The 9,499-nt window shown below is 41.6% G+C and overlaps 1 pseudogene; it reads right to left on the minus strand.

Annotated features, from left to right (window-relative positions):
- LOC149251849 (lysine-specific histone demethylase 1 homolog 3-like) overlaps positions 1–4,326 on the minus strand; it is a 107,126-nt pseudogene extending 102,800 nt beyond the window's left edge.
- Between the last annotated feature and the right edge of the window lie 5,173 nt (positions 4,327–9,499).

A 9,499-nucleotide genomic window follows, 5' to 3' on the forward strand; every position in this document is an offset into this window, starting at 1 on the left:
ATTACCAACTTGGAAGAAAAAGGTGGAGGTAGGAACAAACTGGAAAAGGAAGGTAATAATCTAAAAGAATTCATTCAAAACAACTGGCTTATCGACATGCCATTCAATAATGGTCTTTATACCTGGAATAATAAAAGAGCAGGTCTAAATCAGATTGCCTCTCATTTGGACAGATTCTTACTATCAAACAATGCAATCCATCTAGGAGGAGACCTCTCAGCTTCAATTTTGCCGATCTCAAGGTCAGATCATTGGCCAATCTCTCTTCAATGGTCTCATCCTAGCAATACAACCCGAAAGCAATTTTGCTTTGAGGCTTTTTGGATGTCACATCCAGATTTCAACAATCTCGTAAACTCTGAATGGAACAATTTTTCTCCTCCAAGTGGCACAAAAATGTTTCAATTTTAGCAGAAACTTAAACACCTCAAGAGTAAGATCAAACATTGGAATCATTCTTCTTTTGGCAATATTTTTCAGGCTCAAATTTCCCTCGATCAAGATATGAAATGAGTATAGCAGCAGATTATTACAGAAGGCAGATCAGATGACCTATTAGAACAGGAAAAGCATCTTGAGTCTCAAATTTTAGAGAGGGCAAAACAAGAAGAAACACTCTGGAGACAAAAATCAAGAATAAGATGACTTAAGGAACGGGAAAAAACACAAAAAAATTTCACAGGACTACCATCCAACAAAGAATGAATAACAACATCACTCATATTCAAAATGAGCAAGGGGTAAAGGTGGAAACACATGAAGAAATTGAAAGCGAACTTCTAAAATACTTCAAGCAGGCACATCGTGAGCCACAAATAGATAGGATGTAAGCCAAAGAAAAAATCACCAGGAACATTCCTAAGGTTATTACAGAGGAGCACAACCAACTCCTCCTCTACTCTGTCGACATACAGGAGGTGGAATTGGCAGTTCATCAATTGAAAGATGAGAAGGCACCAGGACCTGACGGCTTCACATCAACTTTTTTCCACAATTTCTGGGAGCTAACTAAAATGGAAGTCTAGCAAGTAGTTGAGGAATCGAGAACTTTGAGATGGATGATTCCAGCCATGAATGCTACATTCATCGCTCTTATTCCCAAGGAAGCTCAACCCAATACCCTTGACAAGTATAGACCTATTGCTCTGTGCAACGTCATCTACAAGATTGTCTCCAAAATCATTGCTTCCAGACTAAAATTGCTACTCCCTCTTCTCATATCGCCTGAGCAATCTGGATATGTTGAAGGAAGGAAAATTACGGATGGCATCATCCTTACTCATGAAATCATCCATTCCTTGAAGTACTCCAAAAAGTCAAGTATGCTACTTAAAATAGATCTTTTAAAAGCATTTGATAGCTTAAGCTAGCAATATATTCAAAAAACTCTAATTGCTTTTGGTTTTGCTCCTCCCTGGGTAAGATGGGTCATGGGCCTCATTTCCTCCTCCTTCTTTTTTGTTCTGATCAATGGTATTCCCTCTTCCCCCTTTCATCCTTCTCGAGGAATTAGACAAGGAGACCCTCTTTCCCCATTCCTCTTCCTCATAATGGCAGAAGGTTTGGGCTGCAACATTAAAAAAGCTCAGCAATCACAACAGCTAAGAGGATTGTCATTCCATAACACCACCGCTTTCACCCACCAGAAGTTTGTAGATGAAAACATGCTTTTTGGTCATCCCTCAGTCTAGGAAGCTCATCAGTTCAAATCTATACTGACGGATTTTTCAGATGCTTCAGGTACCAAGATCAATAAAGCCAAATCCCAAATCTTCTTTATTCATACCCCTACTAATACCTAGGCCTCCATAGCCCGCATTCTTGGATTCTCTATTGTTGTCCTCCCTTCCAAATATCTAGGAGCACCCTGACTGATACAACCTTGAAGCATTCTTCTTGGAAGATCCTTTTAGAAAATATGGAGGCTCGCCTAACCTCTTGGACTCATAGGGCCCTCAATATGGCTAGTCGTCTAGTCTTAATAAAAGTAGTCCTTCAATCAATGCCACTGTACCTTTTCTCGATCTTGGCTGCTCCTAAATAGGTTCTCAAAGAAATAAAACATATCCAACGATCCTTCTTGTGGGGAAGTTCAATTCAAACTCACAAATGGGCTCTGATCAAATGGGACACAATGTGCCTTCCAAAATGTGCTGGTGGAACAGGACTAAGGGATCCCTCTTATAGCAATGAGGTCATGGGAGCTCGCATTTGGTGGAAATGGCTTACTATCCCACTCACCCCCTGGGATACCCTATGGATAAAAAAATAGGTCAGTAATTGTCCAACAGAGGAACTAATTTGAATGACAAAAGCTAAGCCAGGCTGTCTAATCTGGAATGCGGCCAAGCAACACAGAAGCCTAATTCAGTAGCACAGTTTCTGGGAAGTCAAGGATGGCAATACAACACGGTTATGGGAAGAATCCTGGCAGCAGCAGCCCAAATTAAGGGACATAATCTCACCTCCTCAATCTCCAGACCCGGATGTGCAAACTCATGACAAATTCAAGCTTTTCTAGAATCCTTCTACAACATAGGGAACCAGGCAATGGCTCAATGCGGAACACATCTTAAGACACAGAACAATACAAGATCAACAGATTCTTGACAAAAAACGAATGAAGAGGAAAATACAACACTCATATGAAAGGGATATACTTAGATGGGGCTACGAAGAAAAAGGCACCTTCACTACTCGGGAGGCTTATAATATCATTATCAAAGAACAAATGGTCAAAGATCCTATCTGGAACAAAGTCTAGGATCCAAAAATTTGGATGAAAGTCTCAACCTTTCTATGGATTTTATGTCAAAACAAAATCCTCACATGTGACAATCTCAGAAAAAGAAACTATCACGGTCCCTCCCTGTGCCCTAACTGCAGGCAAGAAGAGGAAACAACTAAGCATCTTATGCACTCCTGTCAATTGGCTCGCAAGATTTGGGAAAAAGTCAGTTTTTGATGCCAAAAGGAAGGACGAATCCAAGGAGACATCGTAGCCACTGTTTGCAATTGGGAACGAAACCCATTTCAAAGTAAGATCTTAAATTTTTTATGGAAGCTTATTCCAGGATTTCTCATGTGGACAATATGGAAGGAGAGAAACAGGAGAATCTTCAAGGATCACTCCTCGCCCCTGGAAAATCTATGGAACATAATCTGCCAAAATATCAAGGAAACCTTACTTCTCCAAACCTGGCATGAGGAGGACTTTCCTTCTCTCCCCCGGGAACAAAATATATGGGCAAACTGGAACCTTCAATGGAATTAAGATTCAATAATCAAAAGAACAGATACACCAAAGAAAAGAACTCGTGAAAAGTGGCTTCCTCCTCCCAAACATATGGTCTAGCTAAACTTTGATGGGGCTTCGAAATGAAATCCAGAAAAAGCAGGATTCGAAGGGATACACAAAGATCATAAGGGCGCTCCCGTTCTTACTTTCTTGGGTTCAAATGAATGGGACACCAACAACTCGACCGAATTAGAAGGACTATGGTAGGGTCTTATTCTAGCTCAAAAAAAGGGATACTTTCCGCTCATTATAGAGGGAGACTCTCAGATCCTCATAAATATGGTCAACAAAATCATGCAGGGCACACCTTCAAGCAAAGTGAGCAATAGCTAGAGAATGGCAAAGCGGCTTGAACTCATTGAAATCTGGTTCTCTTCTCATAGAGCGATCAATTTCAAGCACATACATCGGGAATGAAACAAAGTAGCTGATCTACTGGCTAATATCGGAGTAGAAAGTGGCATGGATCTTCATATTGGTTCACTCTCTACACTGACAATTGAAATCCAATCAATAGAATACCAAAATATGGTGAAGAATGAAATGAAACAGGGAGAAGAAGAGCACCCATATGCGGGTGTTAATCAAGGCTATTAATGGCGCTTCAGGGGAATGGTGGTGCTTGGCCCTGCCAGTTACAGGCTAGCACTAATCTCCATGCCCAGCTCAGGCACCTGCAAATTCACCTCAGGCGAGAGCAGATACACCTGCAGGACATATTAAATGAATGCCCTGGTCGAGATAAGAAGAGGGTTATATTAAACATGGCATAGAAACCCATCAACTACATTGTCGGTCTGCCCTCCTGCAGTAGATGCCCGCTCCAGGTAGGAAACCCCTGCAGCAGAATTGCTGTAGGAAAATGTTATTCGATTCCTTGTTGTCTTAATTCACTCTCCCAGCTCTACCCTCTTAACCTTATTCAGGCCCCCTCTGAGCACTATATGCTTCCCATTCAAGCACCCAATTCGCCTGCGCTTCTCCCTCGCTGCATTACCATGGTTCGTCACCGCATGAGGAGTCGCCATGGAGGTAGTCGAGGGGGTCGTGCTAGCTCTCAGGCTGCGCAAAGCATGGGGCAACCACCACCACCTGCCTCTCCTACTTCATCCCAGGCTAATTCTCCCCCTCCTAGCCCACTTCGCAGGAGTCTATCTGCACAACACCTTCCAGTTGACTCACTTCAGATTCCAAAGAAACCTAAACCGGCCCATTATCACTGCTAATATTACCATCATCTTCTCCGAAGAAGAATACTAGCACAGGGCTCTGGAGCATAACCCAGCCGAGCAACCTCACGATAGTCATAGAATTGTCGGTAGACATGGCTTAGAGTAGCTCTCGACAGATGAAGGCAAAGCAGCAAGGCGCGGCCGACAGCATGAGGAAGGTGATGCTGTAAGTGACACTCGACAACCAGGTGGCAGCACTCACGACACCACAATTTCCATGGCCATTGCTGGTAGCTCGGGCGACACTCTTCAGGCTTCAGAACCTCCAGGTGGCGGGGCGGAGGGTAGTTTGGTGAAGGATGGCGAGATTTGGTATGGGAACGATTGCCCCGTCATCGAGGAGCCTGTGGACCCGAACTTCCCTATGTGATGTGTTATAGACATTTTTGGGCACTGCAACCCCAATCAAATATGTCCATAAACAAAGGGCTCCTATGTCCCTAAAAGTGTTGTTCCAACCCCTAAAAGAACAAGGTCAACTGATTACATCATCTCCCAAAAGTTCTCCACGAAAAACTACTCAGAAATGGTCAAAACTGGACTATACTGATTGCTCAGTGCTGAGGGTGTGATGCATCCCACCTAAATGCACACGGGAGGTGCGATGCATACTAAAAAGCCCTTCTATAGGGTGCGATGGATGAGAATAGACAAGTGGTAGAGACAGTTTGCGAGGTGGATGATCATGGAATCTTCCAGAAACTTCTCCTATGACACTTGCCTCTCAGAATCGCCCAAGGATGAGTAAGATATCAATGAGATATCCAAGTGGAAACAATAACTATCAGAGAGAAGACACTAATCAAAAACCTAGAGCTGACTCACACCTCTGCAAATATCTATATATAGATCTCTCATCCCAGAGATCCAGAGGTTGGAGGCTGGAATTTTGTATCTTGTAAGGAAGTGCTGCTGGTTTCTTAGTGTAACATCATAGTGTTGGGTGATCTAAGCTTTTCATGAGGTGAAGAAGGGCTTTCTTACTGAGTGGATGACGCTGGGTCAGAACAATTGGTTGTAATCCTCTTTGTTATTCTTGATTATTAATAAAGCTATTCGAGCTTTCCTCCACATTCTTGTATGATTGATGATATATGCATTTGTGTGGTCAATATATATCTGGTCCTATATTGTTTATGATAGTAGATCTTTGTTCTTGGATAATGTTATGCTGCTTTGATTCTACAAGTACTCTTTGAAGCTAGGTAAACGAGGAAGCAAGTGGCAAAGATCTATCAGAAGGGAGAGGAATCAAGCAAGGAACCAAGCGCAAGACAGAGGTTGGTCTCCTTCTTTCCCCTCTTATCTATCTCTCGTAAAGGAAAACAAAAGTGGTTTTAGTTTGTTTGTTTCTAACGTAGCTACCAGCCTTAGTGGGACTAGTAGCTTTGCATAGACACTAGATTTCCTGATAACAAAATGGCGACTCCACTGGGGAGCGAATAGATTGTTTGTTTGCCTATATTTGTTTGCTTTATAAACTTACAGACGGAGCCTGAAGTCAAGCCAGCTAGCCTTCGAACTGCATTTGCTATGCAAGTGCAAAGTAGATCAATGTTGCTTCAGTCTATCTCCATGTTTTGTTTATAAACTGAACAATTGATTTATAAGATCTCTAATTGCCCTTGTGGTGGCTCTAGTAACCTCCTTAGATCTACCCCTGCGATTTATTTACTAATTACCACTTGCTCGGCCTAAATCCCTGAACTGTGCTGCAAACTGTGATCAAGAACTGGATCAAAAGTCTCGCACTGTACCATCACACCCTCTCTTCAAGGATCTCAGTATGCATCACACTTCCCATGTGCTGTAGGTGGGATGCATACTGGAATCCCTGTGTAACAGGTGTGCTGATCAGAAAGGGCTAGTTTTGCCTTCAGACTTTGGTTTTTTCACTCTTTTCAGCTCTATTCAGGAGTTTTGTTGTCTGTAGTAGGTATACCTCTGTTTGAAACCGCCTTCCTTGCCATTATTCCACCTCCATTGTGCAAAGAACTATAAATGTTTTTATGTATTGTGAGCCATTATCAGTTCTCTTTTACAAAGAAGTAGCATAATTGAACTGTCGTTTCTTGATTTGGAAGTGTCGCATGTGTCGTTTTCAGTCATAGAAGAGAATCCAATTGTTCTTGATAGTCGATTACACTGTTACTCTTGTATTTGATTTGAATTAGTAGTTTTTCAAGTGTCGAAAGCAATTTTTCAATTCCAAATAACAAAGTGTCGTCATTGTCTTCATTTTGTCTTGAAAAGAAACTTGTTAGTAATGTCGCTTTGAAAAATAATTCAGATTTGCGCTTAGCTTTCTTTTTATCATTCACACATTAAGAAGGCTGAAAACAAATACATGCATGTGCATTTTCATTTAGATTGTTTTTTGGTTTGATTCAGGACAGTGCATATAGTGTGTGCTCTCTGCTCTATGTTGAAAGAATATCATCTCTCTTTCCTTAGTAGCTAGGATTTTCATTGTAAAAAGAAGATTAAATGATTATTTATCATCTTAGATTGCATTTTAGGAAATTGTATATCTACATCACACGGTGAACCTGAAAGGAAAATTTCTTAAGCAAGATCAACTGTAAAATAAATTTAATGAATCGAAAAACGCTTTGGAACCTAACGCACAACATTTATAAGTTAGGCTAGAGACGTATTTCGGCATTGTAAAGCTTGGTAACTGTTGTTTTCATTGTTGGTTGGGTGATTCCTCCACTTTGAGACGATAAGTGCCAGTACAGACTTGTTCTCCCATGTACCGTCGAGTATATATTGGGAGACCACAATAGGCTTTATCCTTTATCCATAGGAAGCCGTGTCTGCTGCCCTATCGATCGCAATGCACTAAACACAGCATTCGGGAAGATTGACTTCCATACCACAAAAAGTATTCTGCAGTTTTGCGATTGGTTTGGTAATCCCTCTATCTAGATTTCCAGAGTAGTCTCTTTCGTTCCTTTTCAAACTCAAAGGAAAAGGTCCATCTGAGCACTTTTCACTTCAAGCTCATTAAAAATCGAAGGCGACTAGAGTCATCTTTTGTTTTTCCTCGACTCTTAAAAATTGAAAAAACAAGTTGTGTCGAAGCGTCTAAAATTCATTTAATTCGGAAACATATTTCCCCTTGATTTTTAGTTGATCGAGTAATCCGCAATCGTGGAAGAAAGTCAATTGAAACCCCGTCATTTGCGGAGGCTTACGAGTCAACCATCTTTGTCTCCAGAATCAAAACTGTTACGGATGAAGCGAACTCGTTTAACTGGTTCCAAATCCCCTGGTAAAGTTAGAACAAGTGTTCCAACACCTTCGGAAACACCGATTATTCCAACCATTTCTGGTATCCCTACCTTTATAGAAGAAGTTCCGCAGCCACCAAAGGACAGTAGAACTGATCCTAGTGTGAAGGTAAACACTTGTATTACTGAACCAACTCCATCTACATCGGATTCAGAAGGTGTTATTCCCCAAACGTTGGTCGCTGTAGATTCTATACCTTCTTCAGCACTAGAAATATTTTACAGAACTGACGGTCTACCTCTTCCACCTGGTTTGATTGCTATAGAAGAGATTGTGAAGGATCCTCCATCTAGTACTCCATCGCAATTTGGAGTCGGGATCACCCTATATCCTTCTTTATCAGAAATTAGTCTACCATTATCGGAAGCTCCTGTAGAATCGCTAGGAAATCTTTTGGATAGACTAGAAATGTCTGAACAACCATCGACATCTAGGACTGTGTCATCTGACACAGTGACGGCATAACTTCTTGCTGTCACTCCAACAATGTTCGTCCGTATACCATCTATCCCAACTAGCTCTCAATCGCTAGATGGGGCCCACTCAGGGGCTATTTCGACAGTATGGTATGTTCCTGTTTGTTCATTCGGAATAATATCCAGGAACTCTTATGTTGAGTCTCAACAAATTGATCCTTCACGGAGTCAATTTGGGCAGTCCGGTCCTCAAGGGCAAACAATTCCTTTAAGTACCGGATTACCTCCGTATGGGGGGAAATATACCCTTTCATTGTCTCCTTCGGGAGGACAACCATACGAGAGTTCACAACAAAATTCAGGTTATGCTGGAATTACATCTAGCGGTTGGGTGACAATACTGCCTCACTAACCAAGAGTTGTATACTCGATGCAACAATGTTTACCTATGTCAAATATACCAACTACACCGGCTATTGTGATGGTATCATAGGTACAAGAGTTTCCTATTGTATGCCAACCTCAGGTTTCTCAGGTTGTAATGCAACAACCTCTTCTCCCTGCGACTCAACCACAATTGCCAACTAGTGGAATGACACAGGCCTAAACGGGTACAATTACCCCTCATCTTGGTCAAACAACCAGTATTGGACAACGACACATGGCTTCACAACCATGGCTGGTGCAATATCAACAACCGCAATTCCAACAAGTTTACCAAGGATCTGAGCAACAAATCTTTGCAAATAATGGGCAGCCATATATTCAAAACGGTCAAAATCAACCATTCTATAATGGTTATGCCCATCAACCTTACCAAAGTTACCAGCATCAAATGCATTATGCTGGTATGCAAAGATCAACTGCTCAGGCAATTCCATCTTGACCTAGGTATGCTTCGCCAAACCTGAATCAACAGTTAACCTTTGTGGCAAATTTAGAGTTACCGGATCTAAATCGGCTAACGAACGATCCAATTTCTTACGCCCCTTGGTGGCCAGCGATTCCGCATAAACTTCCATCAAATATTCCTAAGTTTAATGGTAATCTGGGTGAAGACCCATCGAATCATGTGATGACATTTCATCTGTGGTGTTCATCAAACACCCTAAACGATGATTCGATTAGGCTTCGCCTTTTTCAGAGAACGTTAACTGGTTTGGAAGCAAAATGGTATATCGAATTACCTAGAGCTTCGTTTGATAACTTCAGTGCCCTAGCCACAACCTTTTTAACCCATTTTCAGTTACCCATAA

The sequence above is a fragment of the Pinus tabuliformis genome, chromosome 7, assembly GCF_031772625.1.
Source record: "Pinus tabuliformis cultivar Carrire ecotype Pingquan chromosome 7, CPIR1, whole genome shotgun sequence".
Taxonomy (NCBI): Eukaryota; Viridiplantae; Streptophyta; class Pinopsida; order Pinales; family Pinaceae; genus Pinus; species Pinus tabuliformis.